Genomic DNA, 18,646 nt, shown 5'->3' with positions numbered 1-18,646 from the left:
CTGGAGAGAAATTTTTCTCCTCCTGGCTCAACGGTAACATCAGAAAAAGTGTGTCTAAAAATGTCTCTCATTTGAGAGAAGTTAGACTTACGGTGTCAAACTCAGGATGCTGTGGCACATTAAACTGGGTTTCAGAGTCGACCACTACTTCTCAAGTTCAGGTCCCGAGGCCTTGTTGGAATTCAGTCATTTGGGTTTTTTTCACTGCTAAAAACCACCATGGTGATAGTGCCAACAACCTTGATAATGGCTAAGGTGATTAGAGCACTTAAAACTCAGAAAGGATGGGCAAGATGAAACCTGATCCAGGATTATTCTCCTGTATTTCAGTGCGTAAGCTGCATCTAAGTTGTACTTGAGGCATGTAAGAGCTGTTTTGCAAATTACCCTAAATTCAAAATCACATTCCTACAGTCACTGAGAAGAGGGCAGGTATTAATGCTGCTTTGGGAAAAGTTAACCTATGCCAGGGTATACACTGGCCTGAAAATAAAAAATATGCCACCTCTAAACACGTGTGACAAGCAAAGACAAAGAGTTTCCAAAATTAGAGAGAAAACAAATCTGCAAGATGCTTCTTTCTACTATTCCACTTTGGGTAGACTCTGTAGATGCCTGCTCTAAGCCCTGCGCTAAAGGGCTGGTATCCTCTAGGAGATGAGATGCTCAAAAGATGCAATGTTTTACAGGGTATTAGATCTACTGCATTATTTCTGAGCTCTGAAAGGCTTTGTGAAATACTGGGAAGTCCTTCCTATGCAAATATTTCTGCTTTTCTACAAGGAGAACTGTGGATTTCTAAATCAACAGTTTGGATTGTTGAAATAAATCTGTGTTTGTCATACTGCATTTCTATTTAGTATGTTTGCTTTCAATGGAAAAATCATATATAAGGAATATTAAAGCAAAAGATGATTAATCAATCACACACAAGATGAAAAATTCTTGCAAAAGTTTGGTCACAGAGTTATACCTTCTGGCATGACCAGAGTTGCTTACATATGTATGCAGTTGGCACAAAAAAAGTAAAACAATAGTGAGTAAAAAAGTATTTCTTGGAGGAAATTTTTTTTGTGTGCTCTCTTCTCTCACCCTATGAGACAATTCCCTTTTTTACATTATTTGAAATACGTCAGGAACATTTTAATCCTGAATTAACATATCTGGAGTTAGTTATTCCTCTTTTGCAACACTGTTACAAAGATCTGCAGAAATAGAAGGATCTTCCTTGGTATAATTTTTTTTGTCAATGAAAACTATCGCACTTGAGATCATGGATTTAAGTGTGCATTAATCAGTCTTCTTCACACTTATTCAGTGAGTAGTTCCATTAAAATGAATGAACCAGCTACTGTTTCAGCACTGTCTTAATCCAGACCCTAAAAACGTCTCTCTCAATTTCAGTATAACTAACATACATAGAAAAATACACTGTGCTATGAGCAGTGAAATCTGAAATACAAATACATTGAACTGTATTCCAAGCTAATTTGTATGATTAAAAACTGGAAAAGTGAATTTCATTTTAGTGAACTGAGGTGGCATGTTGTTGTTTATAAGGCAGCATGTTGAATCATCCCTTACTTCCAAACCTTCAGTTTTAGGAGTGGCCCAAGCAGTATTAATTACAGTTCTGTTTGCAAACCCTGAAAGTATACTAAATTATGAAGGGATGGAATAGCTAGTAATATGCATGCAAATATGAAGACACCTTGTAAGACAGCCTATCGGTGTTTTGCAGTTTGCAAACTAAGGTGTATTGTAAACCCTGGAACCCTACTATCTGCAAAATATTTTGCTTTGGGCTGTTACATATGAGTTTCTGGTACCAAGACAGACAGACAGTCATCTTACTGGCTTTTCTATGAAAAACAGATATTCCCTGTATTTATGTTAAAATTGTGTTATCAGCTTGAACATTTTCATTAAGGGATATCATTAAATTTTGTACCTACATACACAGTTGAATGTTTCAAAATCTACATCCTGTTATCCTCAGGTGGGGCAAAGCAACACATAGATGAAAAGAAATTTTAACTTCTACAACAGCAATAGCTAGAGCCAGTCAGTTTTTGTTTGAACTCAGAGTATACAGCTATTGAAGACATTTTCAGTACTTGGAGTAACAGCTGTGATTCCTACACATATTTCGCCAATGGGAGGACAAGCATTTTCCTCTGAGTAACTAATCATGCCTCCAAAGGCTTGCATTAGCAACATACACATCCTTTTAAGGGAGTAGGGAATGCCATTTTTGCTACAATCTTGACCTAAGCCCAAAAGAGCAAGGCCCTTAGGGTCGTGATTTCAAGCAGCACTACCCACACCTTTCCCCTCAGTCATGTGTTAGATCTTTACTTCACCACTATGGGAAAAGAAGTATGAACAAGTTCATCTCCGCTTTTACATTTCTCATGATTTCAGCAGTTCCTTAAGTCTGATATATAGAAAGGTCTTGTTAGAGACTGATTATAGTCTGGTTGCCAGAAAGATCAAATAAGATATTTTAAGCCTCATCAACCATATGGATGTGCCTTAGCTTTTTAGAAGATGTATTTTTCCCTGAGGATTTCCAGCATTTTAAAGTTCTACTATATTAAGTAGAATTTATAATCATTTCAGATAAATTTAGGATGACTGTGAGACTCAGCACAGAAGTCCACAAAACTGACAGCAATTGTCCCAAACTGCTAAGTTCTTTGATGTTAAATTTCTTTAACTTGTGTGATTGTATTTTTAACTGTAGATACAGCAGACAGCAATTATTAATAAAATAGAGTTTAAGGTTTGTGGCACACTTGATTAGCTGCAATCAAGTATTTCTTGAAAAGGCTGGGTTTGTCTTCATGTCTTGTGGCTGAACTGTAACACCAAGAGCCCCCTCCCACCCCTCAACACACACACTCATGTTTTGCAACCATATCTTCAAGTTCTCCTGATCTACCTGTATTTGTTTTCTGTTCGACAACAGACATAATGCTCCACATCTTGCAGCTAGACACATACCTGACAGGCTGGCTAAAACGTAAATGTTGATCTACTTGGCTGCCAGGAAATCCAGCTAAAAATCAAGTCTCTCATCCTCTGGCAGATGAACAAATACGTTCAGGGGCTGTCTTCAGTCCCTGGAACTACCGCAGAAGATTTTCCCTTCTGGGATCTCTACCCTACTTTTAAACTTGACTGAATTGGCCTGTAGGTTAAACAACCGTTAGAAAGGGACTAACAGAGGTAACTGTGGCATGATTGCAGAAGCCTTACTTCCTCAGTGAACTGGGTTAAAAACTGACTCGCACCTGATCTCAGAAATTACTACACGTGAAGTAATGGCTGTTGAATGCAAGAATAACTATTCAACTCAGCAGTGAAACTAAGGTTTTACCAGATCACAGTCACAGGAGGCAAAAGGAGGTGGCTGTACGTTTTAACAATCCACCTATCGCACTACCTCACAATTTCCCCTGTTTCAAATCCTCTAAAGCCAGTGAAGCCCACTGCAAAGGCCTCCACAACAGGATGTCAGTTCAAAGCTCCAGCAAGGAATAACCTTATACGTCTGAAAATCCTCCTTCAAGTCCTTCCTATCCATACCTAAAGGAAGAATGGGATGAATAGAACAAGCTCTTTATCCCTTGTATAGTGTTACTGAAATTTGTAAATTAGGAATTTCTCCTAAAATAGAAAATTGTCCTGAAAATGCTCTAAATTTCAGGTAGAAAAATGGAAAGTTAAAGGACTGTAATAATGCATACCGCATAATGATAAGCAGCCCTTAAAACAAAGCCCCCAAGGCCTCTAGAGAAACATACATATTAAGTGCATGATGACATTCACCAAATTTAATTCTTCAAAATGTGTGAGCTTAGGAATGTCAAAAAGTGGGAGCAGAAGATACCAGTGCTACAGAATCTAGAATATTATCTCCCAATAATCTGCAATAGAAACAGCAGTTTCTTGTAAAACCCATGCTGTGCTCTTGTTTGTGTGCCGTGTAAGGTATGTACACAGTAACCATGAGTGCCACAAATAAATGTTAGGAAAAACCTGCAGTTTCTATTATTTCACAGCAACTTCAGAGCACACAAACAGCACAGGATCAGTCCCACTGTCTTTGCGTTCTTTAGCAATGTCATCATTAACAGTATCTTCAAAGGAGATTCTGGCCTACCCAACTTCATTTCAGTCCCTGAAAGTCTCCCTATGACTTCCAAGAGAGCTGGGCACAGTTTTATATGAATTATATTTCCCTTGTAGACTGATTTGCATTTTATGCCCAAGTTAAATATTACCAAAACTCCTAAGAGACACAAAATTTCCTAGAACCCACCTTTTGCTCTGCCTTTATTCCTTCCTTAAAAGCAATCCTGAGTAGAAGCATACAAATGTAATGAACTAGTTTTGGTAAGTTTTGCCCATCAGTTAAATGTTTATTATCTTTTTTTAAAGTAAAACAAGTATGCTCAATGAAAACTGAAACTTGGAAACATTGCTGGGAAGCTAGCTACTAAAAGGTTTACTACAGAAAGACCACCAAAAAACCCCCCAGAATTCATATCAAGTGGGAGAGACCAAATGTCCCATTAATTTCCACAATATGGACAGGTCAAAACCAACACTGTAGCATGTAAGTAATAACTGCTGATTTATTGCACATCGCAAGCCTTTCTTGGAGGAACACAGAGGACAAAATCTGCAAGCCAGTTATATATTTATTGAAGTATCAGCAAGACCTAGGGATAACTCACTACAGCCTCAGGAGTGTAGTCGCACTCGATGAGCAATACACGATGCAGCACATGCGCTTCAGGAATGGCCATACATGTGCACAGCCTCCCCCATTCTGCCTACTGCTGCATTTGGCATCAAGACAAAACAGAGGGTGTTGGCACAGGCAGAAGTTCAAGAGGAAACCACAGCCTCTCTAAAGAGCAGAGATAGCAGCCCCTAGAAACAAGTGCATAGGCACCGGCCATCCACAGCAACAAATATAGGGTATAGAGCACGCATGCATCCAGCAGATGCAAACCTCCTCCCACGCATGAATGCGAAAACCTGCCAAACCCTTCCCTGACTTGTTCTGTTTTGTTCAGGGAGCTCATCCTTCTCTCAGCAGACAAAACTTCAACTTAAAGCTCTACTTACATGAGATCACAAAGAAGTTTACTGTTAAGGGTAATACCTTAATGCATAAAAACACCCTAGTTTAATTACAGGAAGAAAACTGTGAGCATCATTTGCTGTCTCTTATGTAACTGCACATGCATAAAGTATCTTTAACCTACATGATGACAGCTATGACAATTACACATTATTTAAAGTGTATGCCATTGCTTTAAGATTTAGATGTGCTCACAGTATTTGAAATGTAACGTAAATATATTATTGCTGTAGTCGTGCCGTGCTTCCTGACCAAATTTCCTTAAAATGTGATGCATACACTGAGAAGACTTCCCCCCTCCTGCAGAGATATATTAAATATCTTGGGAACACATTGCGCCAAGCAATGGTCCTTTTCGATATCTATATACATGAATATGTCCCAGAGTTTTCACTATCCTCTGGATTTGTTCCCAGAATAATTTCAGGAAATTTCTAGGCCTTTCTGTATAAGTAAGCTTTTCTAAAATACTCTTTGGGAATAGACTCTAGAAGCAGATGGATCACAAACATTGGAGCCCAGCAGGAAACAGCTTATTAGCAAAGTCAGCATTTACACACTTGTACTTCCTTAGGACTTTTCTTTTTGTTAAAACATGATGAGATATTGGTGAAAAACTAAGATCACCCATTTTGGTCTTCTGAACAGTCTCTTAGTTATATCTGTGGCATCCAACTATATTTGCCTGGTACCTTCATCCTGATTACCTTCAAGATGTTTCCTGAATTTGTGCTAGTGATATAATGCTCTGCCTCATTTGCTTAAATAAAGAACTTAATTTCACATCACTTTCTTGTCAATGTAAGAACACCTGGAACAAAAATGTGTTTCTCATCTTTTTTGAAGGAACAGCCCTTAGAGATATAGTGAGCAGGCTATTCCAGAAAATAAAGTGGCAAGAGAGAAGTCAGTGATGAATCTCAAGGCCTATTGATTCCAGTTCCCTTGGGAACTGCACCCTCTTTTGCTTAACATTACAAAAGATAGATAGGTGTGAATTATACTCTACTGGAGGTGAATATGGAAGCATATTAAAAAGCAGTAGCATTTCAATTGGATTTCCCAGGTCCTGCCCTCTGAATCAAGTTTTCTTCTATCCCACATATAATGTTTATCAAAACTTTTCAACACTTAGAAGGATGAAATATATTCACAGGAAAATAGACTGGCCAGTATTTGGGGAACAGATCTTTGATTCTTAACTATTTCTAAAAGGCTGTAACAAGAAGTGATTTTTAAAAGTATTTCATATTAACATAAAAATGTATTTACTGGATTGGACTTAAACTTACTCTGTAACTACAGTAATTCCATATTTATATCTGACATAACTATGGATCAAAATTTACATGGAAACATCTGCTTGAACATAATTGCACTTGCAAGCATTCTCTCCCACTATTATTTAAACTTTTATCTCAAAGTATTCCGAGACAAACCATTGATGTATAGTTAAACAACTTGGCAGGCAGGAAAAGCAATATTTCAACAATTCTTCAACTTATTGTTGTCTCAGCACAAAAAAGCCCATACTCACTTTATGAAAAATATTACAACATCTCCAGGGTGTACAAAACAAATTGCTTTTAATGCAGCAGGTTTGGCTCATATTAAAAGCATGTGGAGATTAATTTCTCTCTTTTTGAAGGTAAAATGAGTTAACTCTGCCAACACTTAGAGGAGAAGTTCTGATGCTCTTAAGCACTACATAAAAACACCCAGACCCCAAAGTTAATTTTTAGTGACAATGTAGATATCATGTGAAACACTACACACACCTAATATTTAAAATTTACGTAATAGATTATTTTTTGCAAGCTTTCAGGTATAAGCAAGAAATTTAATTTCTAATTTCATTCTAAATAAGTCCTTTCCATAAACCGACATTATTTTCAGGATACAATCATCCAGTTTGATCTGATACTAGAAGCAAAGTGTCAACAAATACATGCATTTTTATACTGTTTTGCAAATGAATATTGAATAGAATACTGCCACCTTTTGGCTATGATCTGGACTTAAAAATGAGACTTCTCTGTAAAACTTCTAAAAACATTTGATGTATAATGATTATTCTAAAAAATTCAGTATGTCAACAGACTAATGTTATGCTTATCATTAATGAATTGTTGATGTAAGAATAAAATTTTACATACTTAACTACATAGTATTATCCTGTTATTTCTCGATAATGAGCAAGCACTTTCACAAGGGCTTTTGTCTTTAGCAGAAAAGACGCAGGCATAGCTTTGACATCAAGCTAATGGAATTGCTACCTCTACTTCTTAGAGTAAAATAATGATACTTTTGTGTAACTCAGACACTCAACTTCATAAATATTGATTCACTAACTGATTCTCAAAAATTCTTACTGGAGAATTGTTGAGTCTAATATTAACATATAAGCATTTTAAAACACAGGTGAAAGGCACATAAGTCTTTCAGCAACCTCCAAAAGAAGGGCTCTAAAGTCTCTTAACATGAACAAATGATGCCACTAGAAAAGGCAGTGCAGAAGAATACATGGCCTGGGATTTGGGGTTAATCCCTAGCAAGTGTTCCAAGTCATTGCAGAGAGATTCTCCCAACTGTGAGCTAATCAGGTTTCAATTTAATTCATTTATGCTGAATAAATTAAAAAAGAGGATTTGATCCATCTTTGGGGAAGAGTTTGCTCATTAAAAAGTTCAGGAAAACAAGCACTCCCTTTTTTTGTTTCAGTATTTGCTTTATGAATCAGGGTGATTGGCTATCAAGCTACATGGAAGGACTATCGCTTACCTAAGGGCTACTTTAAATTAGACCCTATAAGCCTACAAGAAGTTTACTGTGAATTCAGCTATCTAAACTCTGTTTTTGCATTGTCAGAAAATAACTAGTAACTTGATGAAAAACACAAAGAAAACCCTAAATTCCTCTAATTTAAAAGAAGAAAGGTTCTTATCCAACTCCCTGTAAAATGCTAATGCCATAGTTAAGTGGAATATGATTTCAAGTTGTAAGCATTTTCATACAATCATGCTTTAAAGAACATGTTAAAAAGCAATAACCACAAATAATTTTGCTACTGTAAAGGCAGGGTTCTTCAGTTAGCCTTTTTCCTAGTATTGCAAATACTTTATATGAAAACTTTATTAAACCATATCAGAGTTAAGTAGGGGGAATTCACTAGACTGGAAGCTTAATTTCCATCTACAAGTGTAACACTTTGAAATATATACTGACAAAGACATTTTGGAATTGCAAGAAATCATTCACATTTAGAGAAGAACAAACAGTAGGATACACAATTCATACACTTTTAGCTACCAATACACTAGTTTCCCCTTTTAAACCAATCCTACTTAAAATACCTGCATTTTTTCCGAGTATTGGCTATCGGCACAGGGAGTTTTTACACACAGACCATCCTAATTTTCTGACTAAAACTGTGCAGGCTCAGCTTGAACCTATTTATACAGAAGATTAGTTCTTCATAATTAAGCAAGTGTATAAACAATTTCACCTTAGACACTTTCTTCCCCATCTGTCATATCAAAACTATTTTTACCAAAATAATCTGAAAAGGACAATTAGTAATATTTACAAACTACTTGTATTTTGGAAACAAAATTTTAAGCAGCATTTAACTTTGACAAATAGCCTTCACTAACCCTTACAAATTTGCGTGTAGGGATAAAATGACAAATGACTCTCACAATGGGGCTTATTAGACTCCTAGAATATTGCCCTAACATGGCCTTTCAGGAAATACTATTTCAGATTACATCAGCACTTCCATTTTTCAGGGCCTAAGAACTCAGCTTGAAAAAAATAACCAACCAAGAAAACCAAACAAAAAAACCCCACACACCTTCCCCGTGGGATGAAACTTAACACATAACATCATGAACAAACGTTGCTTCAACAGCTTAAAATGTATCGCAGTTTCATAACGCTCTGTGCCTGTAGGTAGCTCGTGATGCTTGTATTTCTGAAATAACAATATTGTAAAAGATTACCACAGGCAACTGAAATGCTTTCAGTATTTTGGGAGGGGAAAAGAAAACTGGACCTCTTATATATCTTAAGGTGATTTAATATAGTGTGGAAAATGCTGTGCTGCTGCAGGCAATAATATTATCTATCATGCTAATGCTCTAGTTCAAATCCTGTATCTGTTTCTGACCCTCTAAAATCCACTGAAATTAACTGATCCTTCCCACTGCCTTCAACAGATTTAGATGAAACTCCCTAAGATTATATCATGCCACAGGAGACTAGTCTACAAGGATATGATACTGGACATTTAGAAATACCAGTCTTGTTAGGCAAGGAGGGAATAATTATTGAGGTCTAAGACATCATAATCTGTTGACTGAAAACAGTAATACAAATGGTGCAGATCAATACTGTATTATGCATACAACAGTGAGAAAGGAAAGTCAGCCTTCCCTTCACCTTCCTGGCTGAGGCTGCATTTAGAATGAGGATTCTCAGCCAGTTTGTACCGGTAGAAGCAATCACAGCATCTTAGTCAGTACCTGATCTCCCTTTATTGTCAAAGGGGAGAGAAGACCATGACCACAGGGTGAATTTGACCATTTGACAGGAGTGCCTATACCATTCCTCCTTCCACTGCTTGTTCCTAAAGCAGCCATGTTTATTACAGTATCTGCTAAAAACCTTAAGTGATGGACTCAATAGATGGATGTTAATAACAAGTTAATATCTTCACTTCACACACTCCTGTAGTAAAACCAATTTCTCCTCACTGCAGGCTGCATCTTCCCTTTTTTTAGTCACTTCTTTAACTTTCTGGTTATAAAATCTTTCAAGATGTTCTTAAAACTAAATTTGCTGAGTGTTCAAACTGTCCAGGCCATACAGTACAATTGATTAATAGCAAGAATAGAAGAGTTGGAAAATGTGAGAATACCTGCCTCTCAAAAACCTTAGCACAGAGCTGGTAACAAATCTATAAAGGGTGTCTCCAAAAAAAATATAATCAAACCCAAACCAAACTGCCTGCTCACTGCTGTCTATATCCTACACCCTTCAGGAGTGTGGGAGAGTACCTCCTATCCACATGTGCTCTCCTTAAAATCCATTGAATTCATCTCGCATTTTGTAAGGCAGCAATCTCTCTACTGTTGCATCTTCCTGACTCTTTGGATGTGTCTGACTGATCTGCAAGCTCTGTGGTGTCTCTCGGTCGCAGCCTCCCAAATATCCCAACCCTGCCTGTACACCTGGATTTGTTACTGAAGGAAAAAAGTACACTTAGACCTCCTTCTGATATGTAAAAAAGATGGCGGGGTGCACAGGGAGTACACAGCTCTTCATGAGCATAGATAATGTTTCCTTTTCTGTCCATGAGCTACTTACTGTATTTTTTCTGCCTTACCTATCTGTAATACTTCAACTCATGTCCTTTTATGTGACTTGTTTCAGCAAACATTTTAGTTGCTGTTTCTCTTACCCATTTTTATCCCTATTTGGATCTGCTGTACCATCTCCCACATTGTACCCCACAAAAATTGTCCTTAGCTTATTTCTTTGAGCTGCCTTTGCGTAATTTATTATCTCCATATGATCTTCTAGTAATATTCTTACACAATTTTATCTCATGTATCAATCATCCATTCTACATATTGTCCCACAATTATCACAATGAATGTAGGCTACTGCAGCTGTGGAAGAACAATGCCTTCAAAGACAGCTCTCAAACAAAAGAAGAGAAATGAACATCTTCACCACAACCCCCGCCCCCGTGAGAAATTCTGCTTTCCACTGTCTTAGACTCATTACCGACTGGAGGCCCCTACAACAATTAAGTACTGCAAGAGACCAGAGTGAGGTCAGATCTTTTCCTCTTTCCCTGGTCTTGCCACCAATCTATTGTGCTAGCTCTGAGTAAGTCTTTATCATCTCCCTGCTTCAATTTTCCTCCTCAACAAATGCGCCTAAAATGCTATCCCTCCTGCAGAAGTTAATTTGAGATGAGTACAGGGAACACTGTAAGACCGGAATGTTTTTCTTGCAGTTAGCACGGTGACTCAGTCCGCTTCCCATGGACAAAGCCTGAGAACAGCAATGGTTTCTTTTTGTATTTTCAGGCATCTTTGGTGCATTATTGTTGTAGGGGAAAAAAAAGTTTAAACACCAGCAGGCAGGTGATAACTGTCTCTATACCTGTGTGAATGTCTGAAACTGAACTTTTGAACTCTCAGGAAGACTGCTGCTTCCTACCGGCAACCAGTACGGTCTGGCTATAAATTTTGATAAAACCGTGACTGAAGAGCGGCACATCCCAACTCCTCCAATTAATACAGAGACAGAACTCCCAATTAGGAGGCTGATCATGCATTGTGTTTCTACACATAGACTACTTGAGAAAATAGGAGGCTAGGGGCCTCAAAGAAGGGTGCCCTGAGAAAGAGACATGGCTTTGGAGAAAAGAAAGGGGCCTGGAAAGAAGACAGTGAAAATCCCAGCTGGATGAAAGATCCTGGAGATCAGGGGGTATGTGTGGAAATGACTGCCAGGGGGTGCTCAGGGACCTTGGTCTGTAACACCCGAGGCCAGTAACTGTGAGCATCGTCACACCACAATCCAACAGGACTTTGTGTCCCGTGTTCCCGGACCAGCAGTGACCTCCCTGCTGGGAAGGGAAGCAAAGACCTACTGAACATAATGCTGGGGGGGAGGAAGTGCGTGCAAGATAATCTAGTAGGGTAAAAGCTCTAATCCTGTTGGTTCTTGAATAAAGCCAAGTAGCCAGATCCACTATGGATCCAATCTGCCTTGCCCATGAACATTACAAGCTAGTATCCTGCAGCCTGTAGCAGAGTGCCATCCTTTCTGAACAAATGCCATCTGTTTGACACTGATGCACAAGGCCATGGACATATTAGACTACTTTAAACACAGCTTTCTTGTAGGATTTGCCACAGTAACTGTGACCATTATCATGATCTCCTGAAGATAGGTACAATAAAGGCATCCAAAAGTTAAATATCCTGCCTGTATTTATACAGCATGCTCATACGACATCTCCAGATTGCCCTTAAATACACACTATATACCCCACAGGGCTCCCACAACAAAGGCATCTAGCACTACTTGCAAGTATTCAAGACCACCCTTTCCCAAGCTACTCACTTCTGTGAAGCTACTGCAAGCAGGCAGGACTAGGCTTGCCAGTCCCAGTCCTGTCCTGCAACAGAATGGGGCAGGAGTATGGGTATGGGGCTGCAATCTCTGACACCCCATCCTCCATGTTACTGGGGCAAGCCTAGACCCCAATTAACAGGGCAGGCTGATAGCAGAGTGATTAACGAACGATCCTGAGAAATGACAAATTATTTCTTCAGTCAATGCAGGTAAATATGCAGCTGCCAGGCAACCATGTGTTTAAAGAGTGCCCCTGATTTTAATTATAAGCTCTTCATAAGATACCTGAAACCAGTGTCCAGACCATTTGCTCACAGCAACATTTACAGTTTGGATAGAGGAACGTTCTCAATTCATTTGCCACACCTGCCTTGTCCACTTGCCCAGACAACAACCCTAGGTCTCTCTTCCCTTTAAATTTTGTCTTGCTCCAAGAGAATAATAACCCTCCTCCTCATGGGAGGTTAAATGAGCTATTTGGCAACCCAGGCCAGGGTGCGTGGTGGGCTGGTTTATGAAAAAAAAATTGTAGGTGGAAAAATAACAAGAAGTGGAGGAGATACAGCTCCCTTCTGCTTGATTCTGATTCTGAACTGTTTTCTGATGTTTAAGTTCATGGCCAGGCCCACCACCTGATTACAAAGCTATGGATTTTGAACCTAAAAAAAGATGGAATATTTATCAAGGATTATACACCTCTTTTCCCCTGTTTTTCCCCTTAAACTCTTGGGGCAGCTTACTTGAGCATTATTTTATTGTGGGATTGATCTATCTATTTGTGCTTCAGTTAGTAAGGCTTTTAAAAAGGTTGTGCAATGTTTATGTTAACAGCTGTAGACCTCTGGATCAGAGCTGCCTGGGTCCTAATAAACCTAGAGTGCAAGCAGGGCATGTACAGTGTTTAAATTTGGGTACTACTTTTGCTCAGGTACTTTAAAATCCTGTATTTAGGAGTCAAATTTAGGGTTGTGAATGTTACAAATTTCCAGCCCTTATTAGAGCAATATGGTATCCATAATGTGCTGTAATTACTGAAAGGAACATTACCAGTTTCAAAGTTGGACTTAAATATTGCAGTAACTAAATAAAGAAACTAATGCAGTACTAAATAAAGCAGTAACAGAACATTTAAAATATAATAAAAGAAGAAGATACAACAAAAATGAATTCATCGCAAGCTGGTAAACTTCTGCAGGTACTACCTAACATACGTGAATGTGACAAAAAATTATTTTACCCTCCTTTATTTGGAAAAAGCTCAAAAAAATCTTCAAGAAATGCACTCACTTGCTATATAATGCTTACAGTTTGCAACCCTTACACTAAAGTCCTCATGAAACAAACATCCTCACCATTTTCTATGTACTAAAAAGATTTTTAAAACATTTTAAAATACAAAAACTTGGATGTAAACATCATAAGCTGAGATAGTTTCAAGCCCTGTTTCCTGAACAATGAAGAGGGGAGCAAATTTTTAAAGCCACAATCAGAAAATATACCTGAGATGAAAAAAAGACCATATAACAGGAACAGAGGTCATGAAACTCATGGCTACAACCAGGTTTGTATCAAATTCAGATGGTTTTCAAATGATTGTTTCAAAAAGCCTGGTGATATAAATATATGTATCACCTTCAACTCAGGTTTTCATGTACAATAATTTCACAGATGTTTAATTTTTCGTAACTGAACCTAAACTGATCCAATGGTCAAAGACAGAGAAAGAATATACAATAAGAGCTGCTTGCTGTTCATCAGCATGTACAGTTCTTTCCACATGTAAACTTATAAAATAATATTCACTGCAAGTTGTTGTACATCGATTATATTGAAAATTCTTCATAGTAACCTATTACGTTTCCCCAAATACTTCCTGGGGATAGAACATTTAAAAATATTTCCCACTGGGAAAATTTCCTTTTTTCTCCTCCCTTTTATTTCCCTTTTCTTCTTTTTTTTTTTTTTAAATAAATCAAAGGAGCAACAATTTCAAGTTACTTAACGCATGATTTATTGTACTGCTTAACGTATAATGCTATTTTGGAAAATAACTTTAGAACATGCTTATTTTGAAAAGCCTCATTTGTTTCTCTGATCTCCAGTTCAAGTATACTTGAACTCCAACGGTTTTTCTCCAAATTTCTCTCCTGCAAACAACTTGGGATTGGAAAGCAAAGCTGGTTTCTTTCATACTCATCCATCATCACCAATAATAAAGATTTGAGATTAAATTATGCCCTTCCTCACTGATTCCAATACTCTGGGATAAAAAGCTTTACTTAAAATTTCCTTTGCCTTGTTCTGTATAGTTGAAGTACACTATGTCATACTTAGAGAGCCAAATTCATTTATTCCTAAGCAATCCAACTAAGCTCACTTAAGTCTTCTGTAATTCCCAGATCTAGTTCTGCCTTCTAACAGGCCTTTCAAACCTCTCTTGAAAGTACAGAATTGGACAAGCTGGTAACAATGAAGATGCATTTGTTATTTTCAAATCAAATTATACTTTCTCCTACCTTTTCTTGTTACCTTGACAAACAAAATCAAAATTGTACCACAGGGTGGAAAGATAAAGACTATTTCTGCGTAAAAGGTTCCCCCCCTCCATTCCTTTCATATACTGCATCCTCTAAATAAAGCGAAGCAATAGACTAAGAACAGGCTCAAAGCCACAAGTCATATGGTTTTCCTTGCAATTATAATTTTAACCCTATCATGTTCCAGTATGATACATGATGTATCCTTTAAGAGGATGTCAGTCAGCAGAGACATCTACATGTATAAGAGATTCAACTCTTAAGCCTTTATTTTGACAGGTATCCTATATTTCTAAGCTATGAGAAAGAGAATATTTTTCCCCACAAGTGGAATGTACACATAAATACCCTTTCCTTATGAAATAATTATCTCTTTGCTTCCTCTATTCTTCATCACCTTTGTGGAGGAGGGGAAAAAAAAATATTCTATTTACCTGTTTTACAAGAACCTAAGTTTGGTTGAAAGCTTGAGAGAGAATGTATTAGAACTGACTGACTGACTTCCATTAAAATATTCACTTGATTCAAATTATCGGTGAACCTTGCAAGACAATAGAGTTCCATAAATTGTTTGGGTTTTTTATAAGAGAAGTATTTCCAATAATACAGAAAATGTCACACTGCAAGTTGAGGATAGAGCGTAACACCATTCATTGGTAAAATACAATCACATAAGCATTGCTGCTCTCAGATTTTTAATATAGTCATTCTTTCAAGTGAGGAAAACCTGCTTATTTATGCAAGTTCCACTAGTACAAATGCAGAGTAATTCCACTAATTTAATTATTATTCCATTAGACAAGTTCTTTACTAATATCCTTGCACCAGAAAAAGTGTATCAAATAATTGTGAAGTTTTAATGTGGTACTTCTATCTTGGACTCTTGCGTTTCCTCTTTTTTTTTTTCCAAATATTTTAAATAGCACCTCAACATGGTCATCTTCTATTTTATGATAATTCAGCTGAATTATGAGATATGCTTAGTGTAAATTTGACTGCTGTCCAGAAACAGTTGACAGCAGTGAATTCTTCTAGATGTCACATTCTTGATTTTAGGAATATTTTTGTTTTAACAAGTGTAAAAATATTTATGGAATGCAGGAATTAAAATCTTTTTTCAGATATAAACAAAGCTAAAAGAAAAAAGATAGAAATATCATTTCTGAATTACAAATACCAAAATGAAAAAAATAAACAAGTTATGTAAGATTTGAATCATATCTTCTGTGTCAGAGAATGTGGAAGAAGTTAATAGGTTCAATTTCCCTTTGATAATGTGAGACAGAAAAATATTTTACTATGATTTCCTAGTGATTATTTAATTCTAATAATTCAAAGAATGTTGGATTCCACTGCTGTGTTAACAATAAGATAAATGACAACCAATTATGTAAATGGAATCCTTCAGACATTTCCTCACTATGTAAGAGCTATGAAATCAAAAGACCCAGCCCGAGCAAGACACATTCCTGTTGATTTTCTTAAGATATTTTTCTAGGTAATTCTAGCCAAATGGCTTTTATTTCATGAACCAAACTAGCAATCTTAAGTACTCTGGTACTTAAGAATCTTTAGTATAGTGGACTGAATTTCCAGAAGGGAAGCGCTCCACTAGGTTAAAGCACTTCAGCTTCAAGTCTGGTCTATGTCAAAAATGAAATTTGGCCTAGAGGCTACTATGCCTTGTATAATTCCTCAGTCGGGTGTTTTGCACGTGCAAGAGTTCAAAATAGATTTCCAGTTACTGACTTAAGATTGGCTAAGACTGTTTTGCCATGAAAGCTTAAATGTATTTTAGAACAATTTTCACCAAGAGGGCTGTAGCTATTTCAATAAATGATATGGCTAAAGCAGTTAGACACGATCCTCTTTTCTCAGAACAGTAGTCCTCAGTGCAGAATATATTCCACTTTGGGAATTTCCAACAAACAGTTGTCCTGACAGCTCCTCTTGGCACAGTATTGTTGTAACGGTCCTTCTGCTAAAAGGCTCTCCCCAGCTAGTTCTTTATACTTTTTCACTCGTTACTGTACTTGTTTCTTGCAGATAGTCACTCATCAAATAGAATTGAGCTCTGCACAGTGCCTTGGATCCTTTAGCCTTTTGTACTGCTGAGGGCCTTCCACTGGCAACTCCACAGCCAGCTTTCCTCTGGCAGCTCTGTAAACTAACTGCCGTAACAAGGAACAACCAACAGCCGCTTTGAACAGACCTTGGTGAAAGCCACGTAGTTACTATGGGAGAAGTATTATAGGGGGATAGCCTTCACCACTGGAGATGATGTATACCATCAGCGATATCTAGGTATCATATAGATACCATTTAAAGCAAATTACATCTGCAATTACTATGAAAAATACAAGGTTGTCTTGCATATAAAAAGAGATTATTTTCCACAGCTGATGTTCTGTGAAGAGCGTTACTATATACAAAACTACACACACCACAGATTTACATAAAAGCGTTAATAACTCAGGGTCATGTGAAGAACTGACTTAATTCATCCTGCATAAATACTTTTTTTTCCTTACAGGACACCTTCAACCACTGTAATCATTGAGCTGCTCTGAAGACTTACCTCTAAAAGCCAGCCTGTCACATCCTTAATTCTGTAGCCTTTACATCTTTCTGTTAAGGCAGGGAGAACATCACCAGCAACCTGAAGAATGGCTTAGTAAATGTACTAACTCCTTATTTCTCATTTCACATTTACATTTAAAACAAACCAACCAACTCTAAAACTAATCTGTACTACAACTATATTAACTTACTATACAGCCATTGACATAGTCTGTAGTTACATGATTCACTAAGCAAACGATTTATGCCTCTGCTCAGGGAAGAGAGAATTTTCCTTGTGACAAAGGCTTACGTCACACTTTATGTGAAGAGATGAGGCTTGACGCACTGGAATCAACTGTATGCCCTGACAAAAATCAGCAGAAAACTCGCAAACTATAAAACCAAAAAATACCTTTTGTATCTTTCAATGTTCTGGTGAGTCAACATCATGGTGAACTTGCTATTTTCTGTACTCTGGCTATAAGAACTATCCAAGTTATCATCAACATCAGTGATTCCCCTGCTTCTTTTGCTAAACTCAACAATACATTTCCACACTTGCTTGGATTTCGCTGTGTAAGCCATTGTCCCACTAGCTCCCCAGCCTCCTGATTGCATCTCATCTGTCATGCCCTCACCACTAAGAGCTCAGAACCACGGTCAACACGGACCAACACTTAATAACTACTTCCATCGGTGCCAAAGACAGTTTTAGGACCCCCTGCAGGTCCTCCTTACCAGATTAAGTCAAGATCTCACACCGAGCACAAAGCAGTGGGGCTGGGACTCACACCTCAAAGCTACTCTACGCTCCTTTAAGGAGAAAGTCACCACTTCAGAAACCAAGTTCTATTAAGTTGACCCCACCACAAGACACAAACTCTGAGCACTTACTAGCGCGCTATACTAGCGCCTTCACCCAGCCCGAGGTGCGGGCAGGGCTGGGGGGGGGCAGGCGGGGCCCCGCCTCATCCCCACAGGGCCGCGATCCCACCACCCCGCGCAGCCGGCCAGGTCCTACAACCGCCTCAAAGAAGCGGAGACCAGCCCAGGATTCAGCCCAGCCACTCCCTCCGCACCGACACAGCAAAAGCCTTAAGCCCCTTGCCGAAGCGCCGCTCGCGTCCCCCTGCCAGGCGGCCCGGCTCCCACCGCCCGCTCCCACCGCCTCACGCAGCGACCCACGACCCACAACCCACCGCGCAGGCGCCCACCGCCTCCGCCTCCGCCTCCC

The 18,646-nt window shown here is 38.3% G+C and overlaps 1 long non-coding RNA gene across 3 annotated transcripts in view; it reads right to left on the bottom strand.

Annotated features, from left to right (window-relative positions):
• The window catches only part of LOC128141845 (uncharacterized), a 43,821-nt gene extending 25,234 nt beyond the window's left edge, over positions 1-18,587 (bottom strand). For all 3 annotated transcript variants that reach the window (XR_008235193.1, XR_008235194.1, XR_008235195.1), the window contains exon 1: positions 17,429-18,587. This is a non-coding gene — a long non-coding RNA (uncharacterized LOC128141845). The remainder of the gene's footprint in view (positions 1-17,428) is intronic.
• Between the last annotated feature and the right edge of the window lie 59 nt (positions 18,588-18,646).

This window comes from Harpia harpyja, chromosome 5 (genome assembly GCF_026419915.1).
Source record: "Harpia harpyja isolate bHarHar1 chromosome 5, bHarHar1 primary haplotype, whole genome shotgun sequence".
Classification (NCBI taxonomy): Eukaryota; Metazoa; Chordata; class Aves; order Accipitriformes; family Accipitridae; genus Harpia; species Harpia harpyja.
The sequence above is the reverse complement of the archived record's forward strand: the minus strand, read 5'-3'. Positions and strand labels throughout refer to the sequence as shown.